This window comes from Eublepharis macularius, chromosome 4 (genome assembly GCF_028583425.1).
Source record: "Eublepharis macularius isolate TG4126 chromosome 4, MPM_Emac_v1.0, whole genome shotgun sequence".
NCBI classification, from domain to species: Eukaryota; Metazoa; Chordata; class Lepidosauria; order Squamata; family Eublepharidae; genus Eublepharis; species Eublepharis macularius.
In genome coordinates this window covers 187,801,727-187,819,476 of record NC_072793.1, presented here as the reverse complement: position 1 = coordinate 187,819,476, position 17,750 = coordinate 187,801,727, and positions in this window count along the sequence as shown.

The following is a 17,750-nucleotide window of genomic DNA, read 5'->3' as shown; positions in this document are numbered from 1 at the left end:
CTAAAAGCCCAAGCAAACACACAACTCTTGAGTTTCTGCAATCACATAAACATATTAAGAGAATAGAGGAATCACATCGACAATTTTTGGACAAACCAGTTACATTAGAAGAAACCTAAGAAGTCATTCACAATCTGAAAAACAACAAATTAGCAGGACCAGACGGGTTTCCTTCGGAATTCTATTAAAAAAATTTACAGTAAAATTGCACAACTCTTAACAGACACATGTATTCGGATTCTAGATACAGGTATTATTACCTCTGTCCTGGAATAATAATTTAATAATATTAATTCCTAAGCAAGGGGGAAAACAATTACCAGCCTCTTATAGACCAATATCCCTGCTTAATAAGGACTATAAAATCTTTACATTGATTCTAACCAAACACCTTAATAAATTTATAGGTCTATATATTCATCATGACCAATCTGGTTTTATCACAGGTCGAGACATTATTGATAACATCTTTAAAACCTTAAATGTATTAGAATCTAGCAAACACTTAAAGCATGATACCTTACTACTATCTCTAGATGTAAAGAAAGCTTTCGACTCTTTGGAAACTGACTATCTAAATTCTACTACAATTTATGGGTTTTGGTCAAAAATTCACCAGAACGATCAAGGCAATTTATTCACAAGCACAAGCTAATATAACAAGCACAAGCTAACATAAACTGCAAAACATCGGAAGAGATAAATCTATCCAGAGGGACGAGACAGGGGTGTCTTTTCTCTCTATTGTTTGTGATTGCACTGGAGACTCTTGCAACACAACAAGATCCACGGTATTGATCTGGGCCCAAATACGTACAAACTGTTGCTATCATTGTCCAACTATGCAACATGTTGGTCAGGCCATACGTGAATTATTGTGTACAATTCTGGAGGCCTCACTTCAAAAAGGATGTGGACAACTAGAACAGGTGCAGAGGAGAGCAACCAGGATGATCAGGGGCGGGGAGACCAAGCCCTACGAGGAAAACTTGAGGGATCTGGGAACATTCACTTTGGAGAAGAGGAGCCTGAGGGGAGACAAGATTGCTCTCTTGAAACATTTAAAAGGCTGTCACTTAGGGGAGAGGAGGGCGGCAGAGGCTAGGACTTGAAACAATGGGTTTAAACTAGAGGAGGGAAGGTACCAGCTGGATGTTAGGAGAAACTTCTTCATGTTAAGAGTAATCCAGCAATGGAACCGGCTGCCTTGGGGTATGCCGGGTTCTCCCCCAGTGGCAGTCTTCAAGGAGCAGCTGGACGAATACTTGTTGGGGATGCTTGAGACTGTTCTTGCATTGGGAAGGGGCTGGACTAGATGGTGTGTAAGGCCATCCAATTCCAATTCTTTGATTTTATCATTCTGAAAGGAAACACACAAACTTTTTTGTGGGAGGGTGTCACCATGATTTTGCTTCCTGGATTTGGTTCTCAGTTCTGGAAGCCACTTTACCATAAAGTGATTTCTGGCTCTCTTGTTTTGTTTTGCACACACTCGTCTGCAGTGGGAATATTGCAGCCCCTGCAGTCCTCATCTGTAAGGCATCTGTAAATGTAAGGCATTTAGTGGAAAATTTTGGTTCTTTTCTTGGACTTTGAACTGCCAAAGCATCGCAGGTTTGGGGCAATATTTGGCAAAGCTATTGTTCACAAACAGCACATGAGCTTAACACATTACTGAAGCATCTGAGAGCCCCTCCCAACAATATAAAAGCCTTTTTGAATAATTTGGTTTTGCATCGTTTGTGGAAAGGTAGATGAGTGGGAGCGTTCCTGATACCTGCTGGATGTCAAACTCTGCTAAAAACATAGACTCATAAAGTCATAGGGCTGGAAGGGACCTCTAGGGTCATCAAGTCCAATCCCCTGCACAATGCAGGAAATTCACAACTACTCCCCCCCCCACGACTGCCCCAGTGCCCGCTGCTCCATGCCCAGAATCCTACTATATAATTGAGTAAGCGTGTTTCAGACAACTCACTTTATACCCTGGTGCACCACCAGAGGGCACTGCCGTGGAGGGAAGCCCAAGCAAGGCACCATGTCCCTCCAGAAAATGTGTTGTGGCAGGAAGGCCAGGCCGGGATCGGGAGGGGAATAGGTGACAATACCAGCCCCCTGCTTTCACCCAGCTGGTGTTAGGAGCAGAGCAAGTGGCAATACTCACCCCCCCCCCCACACACACCTTAACCCAGCTAATATTAGGAGTGGAACAGGTACCAATGCCCACCCCTGCCTTAACCCAGCTGGTATTAGGAGCAGAGAAGGTGGCAATTCCCATCCAATGCCTTAACCCAGCTGGTATTAGGAGCGGAGCAGGTGGCAATACCCACCCCCTGTCTTCACCCTTCAGCCGTCTGGGATCAGGAGTGGAGCAGGTGGCAATGCCCGTCCCCATCTTCACCCAGCTGGTATTAGGAGCAGAACAGGTGGCAATTCCCACCCCCTTCAACCAGTTTGGATCAGGAGTGGAGCAGGTGGCAATGCCCTCCCCCCGCCTTCACCTAGCTGGTATTAGGTGTGAGGAAGGTGTCAATGCCTGCTCCCCTTCAGCCATTTTGGACCAGGATCAGAGCAGGTGGCAATGTCTGCCCCATCCCCGCCTTCAACCAGCTAGTATTAGAAGCAGAGCAGGTGGAAATGCCCACCCACCACCTTAACCCAGCTGGTATTAGAAGCAGAGAAGGTGGCAATGCCCTCCCCCCCACAGCCAGGGTTCAGGAGTGAAGCAGGTGGCAATGGCCACCCCAGCCTTAACCAGTTGGTATTAGAAGCAGAGCAGGTGACAATGCCCACCCTAGCAATTCCCACCCCCACCTTAATCCAGCTGATATTAGGAGATAACCGGATGGGAATGCCCACCCCCCGCCTTAACCCAGCTGGTATCAGGAGTGGAGCAGGTGGCAGTGCCTTGCCCCCGCAATAATACAGCAGGTATTAGGAGTGGAGCGGGTGGCAGTGCCCACTCCTCTTCACCCAGCTGAGATCAGGAATAGCAGAAGGCAATGCCCGCCCCACTTCAGCTGGCTGGGATCAGGTGCTAAGCAGGTAGCAATGCCCATACCCCTTCAACCTGCCAGAATCAAGAGCAGAGCAAGTGGTAATATCCACATCTTCACCCATCTGGCATTAGGAGCAGAGTAGGTGGCAATGCCCATCCCTCACCTTAACACAGATGGTAGTAGTATCGGAGCGGATGGCAATGCCCACACCCCACCATAACCCAGTTGGTATTAGTAGCAGAACAAGTGGAAATGCTCGCCCCCCCTTCACCCAGATGGGATCAGGAGCAGAGCAGGTAGCAGTGCACGCCCAGCCATCACCCTGTTGGGATCAGGAGTGAAGCAGGTGGCAATGCCCACTCCATATTTTCACCTGGCTGGGATCAGGCTCAGAGCAGGAGGCAATACCCTTCTTCCCTTCCCAGCTAGGATAAGGAGTGCAGCAGGTGGGAATACCCACCCCCTTCAATCTACTGGAATAAGTCACTGAGTAGTTGTTCATGCCCACTGCCGTCTTAAGCCAGCTAGTATTAGGAATGGAGCAGGTGGCAATGCTCACCCCCCCCCCCCCGCCTTAACACAGCTGGTATTAGAAAGTGGAGCAGGTAGCAGTGCCCACCGCCTGTCTTAACATAGCTGTTATTAGAAGCAGAGCAGATAGGAATGTCCACTCCCACTTCCATCAGCTGGGATCAGAAGCGGAGCAGGTGGCAATGCCTACCCCCCTGCCATAACCCAGTTGTGATTAGGAGTGGAGCAGGTGGCAATGCCTGCCTCGTACCTTCACCTGGCTGGGATCAGGTGCAGACCAGGAGGTAATGCCCTTCTTCACCCAGCTGGGAGAAGGAGCGGAGCAGGTGGTAATACTCACTCCCTTCAACCTACCAGAATAAGGCACTGAGCAGGCAGCCATATTCACTCCCTTCACCAATCTGCAATCAGGCGTGGAGCAGGAGGCAATGCCCGTTTCCCCTTCACCTGTCTGCGATTAGGAGTGGAGCAGGTGCCAATGCCACCCCCCCTTTACCCAGCCTGTATCAGGTGTGGAGCAGGTAGCAAAGCCCCCTGTCAGTCTATGGAGAACAAGATACGTGGAAGCTGACTTCCCCCCTTGCAGCAAGAAATCCAAGCTCTCTTGAGTCAAGGTTTTTTATTGAGAAAGCAAACTATAGCGTATACATGTTCATAGAATACACAGAAGCAATAATAGCGTCTGGCTGTACACAGAGCTCTTGTTGAGAATGACGTATGAAACACTTGCTACACAGCAGTTCCAGTCCCTCCCTGTAAGCCCCCCACCCTCTATGCCTGACCAGCTGGGCATAGTCAGTGGGAGAGTGGACTGGAGCGTCCCAAGGCCGCTGTGGCGAGCCCTCCGAGATAAGCGTGCTGTCTTCCCAGGAGCTGAGCGGCCTGTGTGAGAAACAGCACCCCCCCCACACACACACATACATGCAGAGAATGAATGCAATTCAAAAAGAGGATGGAGGGACTGTGGGCAACAGACCTGACACCCTCCACCCATTCACCAAGATCAGGCGTGGAGCAGGAGGCAATGCCTGTTTCCCCTTCACCCAGCTGGGCTCAGGAATGGAGCAGATCACAATGCCTGCCCCCCCCTTTACCTTGCCTGTATCAGGTGTGGGGCAGGTATCAAAGCCCATCCCCCTTCATGTGGCTGAGATCATGCGTGGAGCAGGTGGCGATGCCCACGCCCTCCTTCGCTGGCCAGGATCAGTGACGGAGGAGGAGGAGGGAATGCCTGCCTGTCCGCTTTCCCCTTTCTAGGGCCCGTTGTATTTTTCCCCACAACGGGCTTTGTTGCTAGTATGGCAATAAAAGTAATGAATTCCTGCCTTGTCTTGCTGACAACTTCCTCTTCCAGAAAGCGGAGAAGGAAAGAAGGGGCTCTGCCATCTTGGACTTGATTCTCACCCACAGGGAAGAACTGGTTGATGAGGCGAAAGTAGAGGGCACCCTGGGTAGCAGCGGCCATGTAATTCTGGAGTTTAAGATCTTGGGTAAGGGAAAAGCGGAACATCGTCAGACGCACAGGATGGACTTTAGAAAAGCTAATTCCAACAAGCTCCAAGTCCTGCTGGGGAGAATCCCATGGTCCGAAAAACTCAGGGAGAAGGGAGTTCAAGAGGGGCGGGGGGAGTTTCTTAAAAGCGAGATATTGAAGACACAATCACCACCAATTCTGATGGGTAAAAAAAATTGGAAAGAACCTGAAGAGGCCAGGGTGGCTCCATAAACAGATTTCTAAAGGTCTGAAAGTTTTTTAAAAGTTTTTAAAAAAGACACATTTAAGAAGTGGAAGGAGGGCTGTATAGCCACAGTTGAATATAAACAACTCGCCAGCACCTGTACAGAGAGTATTAGAAATGCTGGCTAAGCTCAATATAAGCTCCGGCTAGCAAGAGATGCTAAACACAACAAAAAAGGGTTCTTTGGTTAGGTTCAGAGCAGGAAAATGAATAAGGGTTAGTGTTGGGCCCACTGCGGGGAGAGGAAGGTGAGGTTTTAACAGGAGGTAAAGAGAGGGCAGAACTGCTCAGTTCCTCCTTTGCCTTGGTCTTCGCTTGCAAGGAGAACAAGTAAGGAAGAAACGGAATTGCAGCCTAGGATAGACGTTGGGGTGGTACGTCAACACCTGGCTTCTTTGAATGAAATCAGGTCCTCAGGGCCAGAGGACTTGCACCCCAGGGGTACTAAAGGAACACGGCAGTGTAATTGTCTCCAGGTCCCAGGCCAGTGGATGAAGAAGAGCCAGTGCCTGTACTGTCCGCGATGGCGGCCTTGGACGCCAGTAGGTGGGAGCGGGGTGACCACCAGGGAAAATTGGTGGGGTGAGGCCATTTCTTGCCCCTAGGCAGGCGCCCTGATGGCTGCAAGAGTGCCCCATACAAGAGGATATATCTGGGGGGGGGGCAGCCATCAGCAGGTGTGTCAGTGGTTTGTGGGTGGCAGGGGGTGACTGGTGGGGGGCTGTGGACTGGGGCATGCTGCTGTCAGCGTGCTCAGCAGTCGCTGCCCTGTTTCTCTCCCTCAGGGTCCTTGAGGCTGGAGATAGCAGGTGATGTCATTGACCAGTTGCGCAACCTGACACCCTCCAGACAGACCGCTGCAGTCGCTGGAGCTGGCTACCACACAAGAGACCGGGGGCGGCCCTGAGGCCCTTTTGGAGACAGAGGAGGAGGGGATGAGGGATCCAGGCCGAGGCACAGCAGCCCCCCAAAACGCAGGGCCGAGCTCCACCGCACAGGGTGACCCTGGCTCCAGCTAGGAGGGGGAGGTGGCGTTCGGAGGCACTCTACCTGGCCCCCGGGTGCAGAGGCCCAGGCCCGGCCAGCGACTCCCCTGTCCTCTCACCACGATGTGGGCAGCGACCGAGAGGGATCGCTTGGACATGCACCATGCCTAGGAAGCAGCCAAGACCCTGGTGTGGGAGTTCATGGCCACGATGGATGAAGTGGCAGCGGAGATTTGTGCATGGTAGATGCGCACCAAGGCCCACCTGGAGGCGGTGGTTGCAAAGCTTCCTCTGGCCACACCACTTGCCCCCTCTGAGCCCCCCCCCCCGGGGCCTGCCCCCTGTCAGGAGTAGGGCCAGGGGACTCTCGGTGCTGGCCACACTAGCACGGTTGGCCGCCACCCCTCCTTCCAGGAGAGGGTGAGGCCTGCTGGGGGGGGGCAGCTGGGCAGCACCTGCCCCCTGGTGCTGAGACTGAATGGCCTGGGGTCCATGGTGGCTGGTGTATAATAAAGCAATTCACTACGACCCCCCTGAATTTGCTGCACCTTCATGCTGTGGTTGCCCTGTTTTGGGGCGCTCCATGTGATGAAGTGGGCCCTGCGTCCACCCTGTGCAGGAGCAGGTGGGGGGCTGGGGCCAGCCAGAGGCGTGGGGGCCTCCTCAGTCACCGGGCTGAGGGGAGTGGTCCCTGAGGGTCGGCTCCTCTGGCTGGGGGACAGAGGCGTCGGGAGCGGGGCTGCGGCCCCACACCCCAGAGGGGAGGGGGGGCGGAGAGAGTGGACTGGGTAGCCTCTAGGTGCCCGCTTGCACCTTGCACCTTGGGGCCAGGGGGGCTGATGAGCAGCCCTGGCCTGGGGCTTTGGGCCACCAGGGACTTCCCAAGGCCGGCGGTGACCTTGGCCGTGGGCCTCATCTGCCCTGGCACGTCACCTGGCATACCCACGGCCCCGCCCCCTGCATTAGGCAGGCCCGAGTCCCAAGGGGATGCCTGGCGGCCTCAAACCCCTTTCCTCCCTCACAGCTTACTGGCCAGGCCCCATCCCAACCCATCACTCTCGAGGGGCCCATACCTGAGGGATGGGAGGGGGGTCCAGGATCTCTGGCACCTGGAAGGGAGCAGCAGCGGCCAGCAGCGTGGGGCAGGACAGCGACCGGCCTAGGGGATCTGTGAGTGGAAGGAAGGGGATTGAAGCAGCCACAGTCAACTACTAGCAACTTCAATACCTGCCCTGTGGGAGGGCCTGGAAAGGACTGCCACCATCCCTTCCTGACCCCACCCCTGGCCCAGCCCACCCCATACACTCATGGACAGTGAGTGCGTGCTTCGGGGCATGAGGTAGCGGCGTGGCAGGAGACGGGTGGTGCAAGGAGTGGGCAGAGCACATAGAGGCACTCCTGCTGGAGAAGAACTCAAGGGACCCCACGCTCACTGCCAAGGCTGAGAGGGTGGCGCACCCGCTGGACCTGGCCGAACCGTACCCGGACAGAGTGGATGCACTGCGCCATTGCCAGGCAATCCTTGACTCCAGCCTAGGAGACGAGGAGAATCTCCTCTGTCATGAGGATGCCATGTTTGGGCCCGACAAGCGTGAGCAGGAGGGCCCACACACGAGTGTGGGAAGGAAACGGGAGGAGCGCTTGTTCTCGAGGCACCCCTTCACCCCCCAGACCCAGACCCACTGGACAGCCCCTGATTACTGTTAGCCACAATAAAGATCCAGTTGTCTGGCACGAGTGCCCGCGTGCTTTCCTTACTATTTGGGGTGGGGCCAGGCCAATCTCTCGGCCTCAGTGGTGGGCGGGTCTGAGGCCCATGGGCGGGGTGGTGGGTGGGCCACTAGGCCCTGCTATTTCTGGCCTATGGGGAACTGGCGGGGGTCTCCATGCCCTGCCATTGCTCGACACGTCCTGGGCTGCTGCACCCTAGGAGGGGGAGGCTGGCCGATGTGGCAAATGTCCGGAGGCCGAACACACCCTCTGTGGCCCTGCTGCATCTCAGTGCAGTTCCCCGGGGGAACCCCCCTGGACCGGGCAACCTGCCCTCTGCAGCCATACCACCAACCAGCACCTAGCTTGTGCTGCCACAACTGGCTACCAGCTGACCCAAGATTGCGCTTGACCATCCTATCAGAGTGTCTCTCTCCGGCCTCTGTGCTGGCACATGGCCTGGCGGCCAGTGCAATGCCATGGTCATCGCACCACATCTGCTGGCCGCCCACTTGCCATCTTTTGGTGCCCCTGAGGGCACCAGGGAGATGTGCCAGCATGCAGTGGATGCCAGGGGTGGGTGAGGCAGTAGGTGCTGCAAAGACGAGGTGCGAGGGCAGTGGTTTGGGGAGCGGCTGTTGGGGTGGCTTACGCGGCCTAACCCCGACCTGCCCTTCCCCGCTCCCCCCTTCTCCCCATACCTCCAGTGCTGCAGGGGCTGTGTGCCCGCAGCTGCCAAGGGCCTGTCCGTCTGGCGATCACAAGGGGTGCCTGGTCGACCTTCCTGGCATCCAGCTGCCCGCAGCGTGTCTGGCCATGCCCACATCCCTCCTTGTCTTTGGCTGCCTGGCTCAGGAAGGGCTCCTGGGCAGCCTGCCAGGAAAGCCTTGTTCCTGTCACTCTCCCACAGCTGTCAGATAGCCCCACCGCCCAGTGGCAGCTCTCCCTGGGCCCCTTGCCACGGCTTCGCCTACTGTGTTTTCGCCACTCCTGCTTCGGAGCTCTGTGCCGCCCCCGCGCTTGGCTAGCACAGGAACAAGCCCAGCGGCGCTGCAGCTCCGCCTGTGCAGCTCCGCCAGCGTCATGGCCGACCAGGGGATTGTGCTGTTATACATGTCAGGTCCAGTATATATCTAAACTGTACTGACTCCATTTTCTAATGCTTCTAGTGTTTAAGTGCTTTCTTCCCAGGTGCACCAGTTCCCAGGCAGCATTCCCACCGGAGGCGACTGTTTTGTCTAACACCGTTCCACCAAGCATTGGCCTTGGAGGAGAGCAGCTTCCCAGGACTGAGAGATGTTGTTATGAGAACTGTGGGGGGAGGCAAATCCAGATGGGTATTGTTACTTTGTACCTCATGCTTTGCCCTTCATTGGTAACAATGACTGTGTACCATCCTGAGTCTCCTATTCAGGACTGTGGACTATAATGGACCTTTTCTGCAGTAAAGTTTCCTTATTCAATCAATGGACTCCTGTTTGCTTTTGAAAGGGAACCTGTAGGAAGAGCCTTATCTAGCCACAAGCTGACATTTTGTTACCAATCATGCCTGAGTCGGGCCCAGCGGAATCCAAGGGAGTCCCGGACAAGGATCCCTTGTTTGATCCGTATGCGTCCCCCGACAGTCAAACAGCGCAACCCCAAGAACCTCAAGAATCGGTATCGGTCGGGGCCGGAGCTTCGACCTCCACACCGCCTCTCATCGACCTCGGTGGTGAGGGGACCAGGCCGAAGGCTACCGCTCTCCCCTTGATCTCGTTACCCACCCCGTCGGAGTGGGGAGCCAGACCCCGAGAAACGCGAGAGCGCCGGGCCGGAGGACTACATCCTAGAGTTTCGATGGACGGGCGCCGAAGCCTAGGAACTGTCCCTGAGCTGGATAGCAGCCAACCGTGGCTGTTTTGGAACAGGACGACCGAACGTACGGACGGGAATACATCCCACCGCGGCGCCCTGAGTTGGGATTATTCGGAACTTGCCCCATGGAAAGAGCCAACGGAAGTTCCTGAACAAAGTTGGGTGCAGATGCAAAGTCGCACCCATGCTGTAGATTCCGGGATCTCGGCAGTGACGGGTCTAGCCAAAGGAATTTTAGCAGCGAGATCGAGAGTCGATCAAGGAGATCCTCCGCCTTGGGGGCCGTTTTCCCCGGTGAGTACAACCGAGGGAGATTCCGCTACGGGGCAACCGGGTCCAAGCCGAATGCAACAGTTGGAAGCTAGACTGATTGATATGGAGGAAAGTCTGGCTCATGCCATCCACCTAATCTCATCGATGGGGGCAGGAGAGAGGCTTTCACCTGAAGAAATGGCTGTACAAATAGCCACCCTCCAAAGCGTTATGTCCTATCCAGTGGAGGACGTTGGAGAACCGGGGGAAACGCCCGAGGAACCCCCTAGATTAGACGAAATTCCGCCTAGCGGGGATACTCCAGCTGAGGCACCCGGAGAGACTCCAACGGAAACCCCTAAATCAGACGGGGATACACCTGCCGAGGAGACTCCCGCTGAGCGGCCTGGAGAGGGGGAAGAAATACCAACCCGTCCAACTGAGACGACGGTGATACCCCCTCCTGCTTCTACAACGACGGTACAGCCGACTCAGACGGAAGAGCCTCCGGCTCCTCCTGGGGAGGAATTGCCACAACAACCACAAGAAGCGGTCCCCATTCAACTAACCCCGAGGGACGGCCTACCGGCACCTCAAGATCAGCCTCTGCTTCCCAGGATCACGGCGTCGGGAGGGGCAAGCCCGCGCGACCCACCACCCATCAGACCTTCGCCGCTGCGGCCCCTTCCGCTTCGACCGCAGTTAACCCCGTTGCAGCAACCGATACGTTTGCCACTTGATCAACCCGTGTTACCACCTCCGAACCAACCGGTGGGACCTACACCACTACGACCCCACCAACCCATCCCTCAGCGGCCAGTCACTACACAGCCGCACAGGCCACCTCCACCTCAACCGCTACTGCCAGCACCTCCTGTATTGCCACCGCAAACCCGACCGAGATTGCAGCCGCCTGTCCGACCACGACTGCAGCCACCGGCCCAGCCGAGAGCACCACCCCCGGCTCAACCGGTGAGGCCGCCGCCAGCGCAACCAGCACCGCTACCACAACCGGGTCCCCCCATACCTCAAGTGCCATTGATGCTTCCGACGGACTTCTACCCAGCACCGGCTCCGAGGCAAGACCTCCCGATGGGTTGGGTGAAACTGGAAGCTACTTTTGATGGAGATCCCTCCAAACTGGGATTTTTCTTAGTGCAAGTGGTGCAATTCTTCAACCGGTGGGGACACCTCTTCGGCAGCGAGGCCAGTCAAATTGAACATCTCGGCTCCCGCTTACAAGGCAAAGCAGCGGACTGGTATGTAGGACTATACAATATCGGGGCCCCGGAACTCGATACTCTCCAGGGGTTGGTGGATGCTATCCGAGCGCAATATGAAGACCCCTTAGAGGAAACCAGGGCCCGAACAGAATTGCAAGCCCTTAAACAGGGCAGTATGTCGGCGAGAGACTATATTACGAAATTCCGACAATTGGCCGCCAAATGCCCTAGGTGTGAGGAGTCCACCAAAATCATTCTGTTCAAGCAAGGACTAAACCCGAGACTTTTGGACAGAGCCCTCATGCAGGACAATCCCCCTACGTTGTTAGGTTGGATCCAACTTGCATGCGAAGTTGAAAATCGCATTTTGGAAGTCCGTTTGGTTGAACAACAACAACAAACGGGACAAAGAAGACCCTTGACTTTACAGAAGGGAGGACGGGGAGCTGGGTACGCCACCCGTGGAGCGAGAGATGCTAGATGGCAACAAGGGCTGTGTTTGCAATGCGGACAAGCCGGTCACTTTGCAGCACAATGCCCCTACCGGCCTGTGCAAAGACCTCCGCTTCAACTACGGCGCCCAACCCTTGCTCCATTTCCTACTCTCCAACGCCCGATTCCCGCGCCACGCGCGAACAGAGGCCGCGGCGCTTCCCAAAGGCCCGCCTCAGAGAGAGGACTGGAAGCGGAAGAAGTTATGGAATACGACCCCGCTTCCCCAAACGCAGAAGTCAATCCAGAAAGCCCCCAGTCGGGAAACGAGATGGATCTGTCGTAAAAGGACCCAAACGACAGATCCGCCCCAAGCCCGTCCCTGCACGGAACCGGCCGCCTGGGTCCATCTTATTCATGCCAGTAACTTTAATCAACCCAGAGAGAAAAATGCACATCCGAGTGCAAGCCCTTATCGACTCGGGCTGTTCGAGAGACATCATCGCCCCAGCTTTAGTCAATGGACTAGTCTTACCAACTCGGGAATTACAAAATCCAGTAATCTTTGAACAAATGGATGGCACCAATATGAACCCCGTTACCACTGAGACCATCCCAGTGATCACAGGCATGGGACAACATTGGGAAAAGAGGTCTTTTGTCATCAGCTCCACTGCCAAATACCCGTTAATTCTAGGCAGCAAGTGGCTATGTGATCACAATCCCTACATAGACTGGGCACAAGGATGTATCACCTTTAATCATGCCAACTGCAAAAATCACCGTTGGAACCAAAACTGGGGCAATGATCCAACTCATACTGAAAAGGCCCTTCTTACTCAAGAAGAAATCAACCAAATACCCGAACCGTATTGGCCTTTTCTAAACGCTTTTTCCGAGGAGGAAGCTGATACTCTACCCCCGCACCGACGAACGGACTGTGCGGTGGAAATTTTACCCGGAGCCTCACTGCCCAAAGGACGACTCTATCCCATGAGTCTCCATGAACGAGAAGAGCTCCGGAAATTCATCGACACCAACCTCCAACGAGGGTTCATCCGCCCAGCCAACAGCCCCCACGCCGCTCCGGTTCTTTTCGTGAAAAAAAAGGATGGGGGACTACGACTGTGCACGGACTTTCGAGGACTTAACGCAGTGTCCACCAACAACGCCTATCCTATACCACTCATCCGAGACCTTCTCAACGTCGTGGCCCAAGGTAAGATCTTTACAAAATTAGACTTAAAAGATGCTTACTTCCACGTCCGTATCAAGGCAGGGGATGAATGGAAAACCGCATTTAATACGCCCCTCGGACAATATGAATACCTAGTTATGCCTTTTGGGTTGACGGGAGCCCCGTCTGTTTTTATGTCCATGATAAACGAAGTTCTGCACGAATTTCTGTACAAAGGGGTGGTGGTGTACCTTGATGATGTCTTAATCTATTCAGACACAGAGGAAGAACATATTCAAATGGTACAAAAGGTCCTGGCCACATTGATGAATAATAAACTACCCATCAAGTTGTCCAAATGTGAATTCCATAAAACCGAACTCACTTACCTTGGGTATTGCATCTCCCAAGAGGGTTTAAAAATGGATCCAACCAAAATACAAGCGATTCAAGAATGGCAAACACCCACCACCCGTAAAGAACTACAATCCTTCCTGGGTTTTGCCAACTTCTATAGAGACTTTATAGCAAATTTCGCCCAAATCACGCTCCCCTTAACAGAATTGTTGAAAACAAAAAATAAAGGGGACCAAGCTAAAAAACCCTCCTCCAAGCTACAATGGACCTCCGATTGCCAAACTGCTTTCGAATGCCTGAAAAAGCAATTTGTAACGGAACCCATCCTCGCCCACCCCAACGAACAGTCCCCTTTCGTAGTGCAAGTCGACGCCAGCGATACAGCAATAGGGGGGGTTTTACTGCAGAAGGGGGAGGATGGAAAGTTGCGGCCTTGTGCGTTCTTGTCTAGAAAATTTTCAGAGGCGGAAAGGAATTGGAATGTGTGGGAGAAGGAGGCTTTTGCAGTAAAAGCAGCCCTTACTAATTGGAGACATTGGCTGGAGGGGGCGCGATACCCCTTCGAGGTTTGGACAGATCATAAAAATCTGGAGGCCCTCCGAAGCCCACGCAGACTGAATGCCAAGCAATTGCGATGGGCGGAATTCTTTTCCAAATTCAACTTCACTCTAAATTATCTCCCGGGCAAGACTAACTTTTTGGCGGATGCCCTATCGCGCATGCCCCAACACAAGAGCAAACGGGAGGAGACTGTCGACACGGTCTTCTCGCCTACGCAACTTGGGGGCGTGGTAACTACTCGCAGTCGAGCCAAACAGCCCCTCCCAGCCAACCAGGAGTGGAAATCGAAACTTAAAACTGAGGTGGAAAAGGAGGGGGATAAAGCTCCGCGAAACAAGCTGGTCCAATCCCCACAGGGGGATTGGCTAGCGGGGAACAAGTTTTACGTCCCGGACAGCCTCCGGCTGGAGGTTTTGCAGCGCTGTCACGATGCTCCCACTGCTGGTCATTATGGGTATCTGAAAACATTGCATCTAATCCAAAGACAGTTCTGGTGGCCGGGCATGCGCAAAGACATTTCCCAATATGTTAGCTCCTGCCCCGTTTGCCTCAGCGCCAAAACCAGAAAAGGAAAACCTCCGGGTCTCCTGCAACCATTGGAAACACCCAACAGACCTTGGGAAATAATATCTATGGACTTTATCACTGATCTACCTGTTTCAAAAGGACATAATTGCATTTTAGTCGTGGTAGATCTGTTCTCCAAACAAGCTCATTTTATTCCCTGTACTGCTATACCCACCGCTCGAAAACTAGCAGATTTATTTTTAAAACACATCGTAAAATTACATTCTTTTCCGTCCAAGGTGATTTCGGATCGCGGCGGACAGTTCGTTGCCAACTTCTGGCGGGAGCTTTTGAGAATGTTGAATATTGAGCAAGGCATCAGTTCAAGCCACCACCCACAAACCGACGGACAATCCGAAAAAACAAACCAGATACTAGAACAGTTTCTTCGTTGCTACATTAATTTCCAACAAGATAATTGGGTAGACCTTCTCCCTCTGGCCGAATTCTCATATAACAACAGTGTACACGCTTCAACTGGAGAGGCCCCTTTCAAAATTGTCTATGGAGCTCACTTCAACCCCTTCCCGTTGGACGCTCCCCCTGTCCATTCCTCTAATCTGCCAGATGTATCTTCGTGGTGGGGGGAGGCAGCGCAACAATGGACTCTTATTAAGAAACATCTTGAAAAAGCCAAACTGGATTACAAAAAATACGCAGATCGCCATCGTGTGGCCGAATGGGATTTACAACCTGGAGATCATGTGTATATTTCCACAAAGAACCTGAAACTAGCTCAGACAAGCCGCAAACTTGCTCTGAAATTCCTGGGACCTTTCCCTGTGCGCAAAATAATCAATAAAGTGACTGTTGCTGTAACTTTGCCCAAGAACTTACGCCATGTTCATGATACGTTCCATGTCAGTCTTCTAAAGAGAGCTCCTACCGATGACAAGTGGCACATCAAAGCTCCACCCATTCCAACTTTAATTGACGACCAAATACACTATGAAGTACAACAAATTTTGGACTCTAAACTCAAACGGAATCAGCTTTTTTACCTCATTAGGTGGAAGGACTTTGATTCTGGGTACGATGAGTGGGTGAATTCTGTACATGTTCATGCTCCTAGATTAACCAAAGCTTTTCATACTCGCTACCCATATAAACCAGGGGGGGATTTGTTTTAAGGGGGGCAGAATGTCAGGTCCAGTATATATCTAAACTGTACTGACTCCATTTTCTAATGCTTCTAGTGTTTAAGTGCTTTCTTCCCAGGTGCACCAGTTCCCAGGCAGCATTCCCACCGGAGGCGACTGTTTTGTCTAACACCGTTCCACCAAGCATTGGCCTTGGAGGAGAGCAGCTTCCCAGGACTGAGAGATGTTGTTATGAGAACTGTGGGGGGAGGCAAATCCAGATGGGTATTGTTACTTTGTACCTCATGCTTTGCCCTTCATTGGTAACAATGACTGTGTACCATCCTGAGTCTCCTATTCAGGACTGTGGACTATAATGGACCTTTTCTGCAGTAAAGTTTCCTTATTCAATCAATGGACTCCTGTTTGCTTTTGAAAGGGAACCTGTAGGAAGAGCCTTATCTAGCCACAAGCTGACAATACACACATATTCTTAGAAATGAATTAATAGTGCAAAGTGCCTTTTTGCAACCCCCCACCCCTTTTCTTTTTTCACTCATTGTTCAATTTTTGCTGAAAGCTGTTTTTCGGGGAGAGAGAGAGAGACTGAGCATAACCAAGGCCGAAAATGTTTCTCTTTTCTCAGTTGCTTAGGAAACTTAAGATAAGGCCACATTCTTTGATCTACTGTCTCATGAGAAGGGAGAAATTGGTACAAGAAGAAGAGCATATTCGCTCCCCTGCATCCATAACTTTCGATTCTGAAGCTAGAAGTCAGCAAGGAGTGAGAAACTCAAAGTCAGCAAAGGATAGAAGTGACCAAATAAGGAGAATAGAAAGTTACGTTCATAGAAGCAATATCGCGAGAGTAGTTAGATGACTGAGTAAGTAGCCAATTGAAAGAATTATAGAGATCAGACGTATGTAAAGGACCAATTGCAAATTAATCTGCAGGCAGTTCCTTTTGTACTGAAAAATATCGTTAAAACTGCTTGTAAGCTCTGGTACTCTAGTGGCTCCTTTGAAAGCTGGTACCCAATATTGCAACATTCAATACGATCACTTAAAAGAAGCACTTGGCTGTCTCCTCCTCTTGTGCTGAAGAATCTGGGTAAGGGCAGAAGGTCACTTTTCGTGTAAGGATCCCATACTTTGGATGATCTCGATCCTGGTTCCCAGAGAGACGTTTTAGCTTTGAGGATCTTCTCCGGCTCCCTCACTGCTGCTCTTCTGTTGAAATCATCTGGCAACCCTCCTTGTTAGGCTTTAAGGAGACCCCCCCCCCCCGACTTGTATTTGTTCTTTCTGCAATAGACCCTCGCCCGAACACGGCTACGTGGTTGCAAGCACCTTAAAGAGGAGAGGAGCTCTTTAGCCAGCACTTCTGTTTAGCCCTGCCCAAGACCAGACTCAATAAGATATAAACACTCTTAGAGTTACTCAATGTATTAGCTAACAAACAGTCAGTGATGCCCACGTCCTACGAGCCCAAATTAAAAACCAGAAAATCCTGGGCTCGGAGTCTCTTCCCTCCCTTTCACCAGGTGGCTTCGGGCAAGTCACTCTGTGCTGAACTCAGCCATGGTGCCCATGGCCTGCCTTGCAGGGCTGTTGTAAGGACAGGTGAAAGGAGCAAGAGAGGCGAGGAGCTTTGGACACCATGGAAGTTGACCCCCCCCCCCCGAATCAGCGAAGGAAATGCCAGTTGCGCAGAGGTGTGAGCAGAAGGATACACTGTCCTACACCACTGAGGCAGGGAACCGTGCACTGCCATGGGGAAAAGTGAAAAGATCCTCCTGGATCCGCCGGTTTTCTTAACCCCAGATCCAGCTCAAATCACCTTATAAAACATGGATCTGGCCCTTTGTGGTGTCTTCATGGTGCAAAAACATGGAGACTCGTAGATCCTCATTCCTCGGGATTTTGACATGGGGGACCCTGCGAACTCTTCAGTGTGTCACTCGACTCGTCCTCAGCCACATGAGTTTGGGGGGACCTGCTGGAAAATTCCTTGGGATCCATGAGGATCTGCGCTTTGGAGTCAAATTGTTGTGCTCTTGCAGTGTCCCAAAGTGGTGGGTGAGTGGGTTTTCTTGTACATCCTGCGGCTATGGACACATGACATGTGGTTCAATGGAGTGTTTTCCATAACTCCATAAAAAAATCCTGAGGATCCATTTTCATTTATGTTATCCTTGACTATCCATGCTTTGGAATCACGTTTTTCCCCCGTGGCAGGGCCATGAAGAGGTGGGTGTGTGATGTTTGTGGTGCAATCTG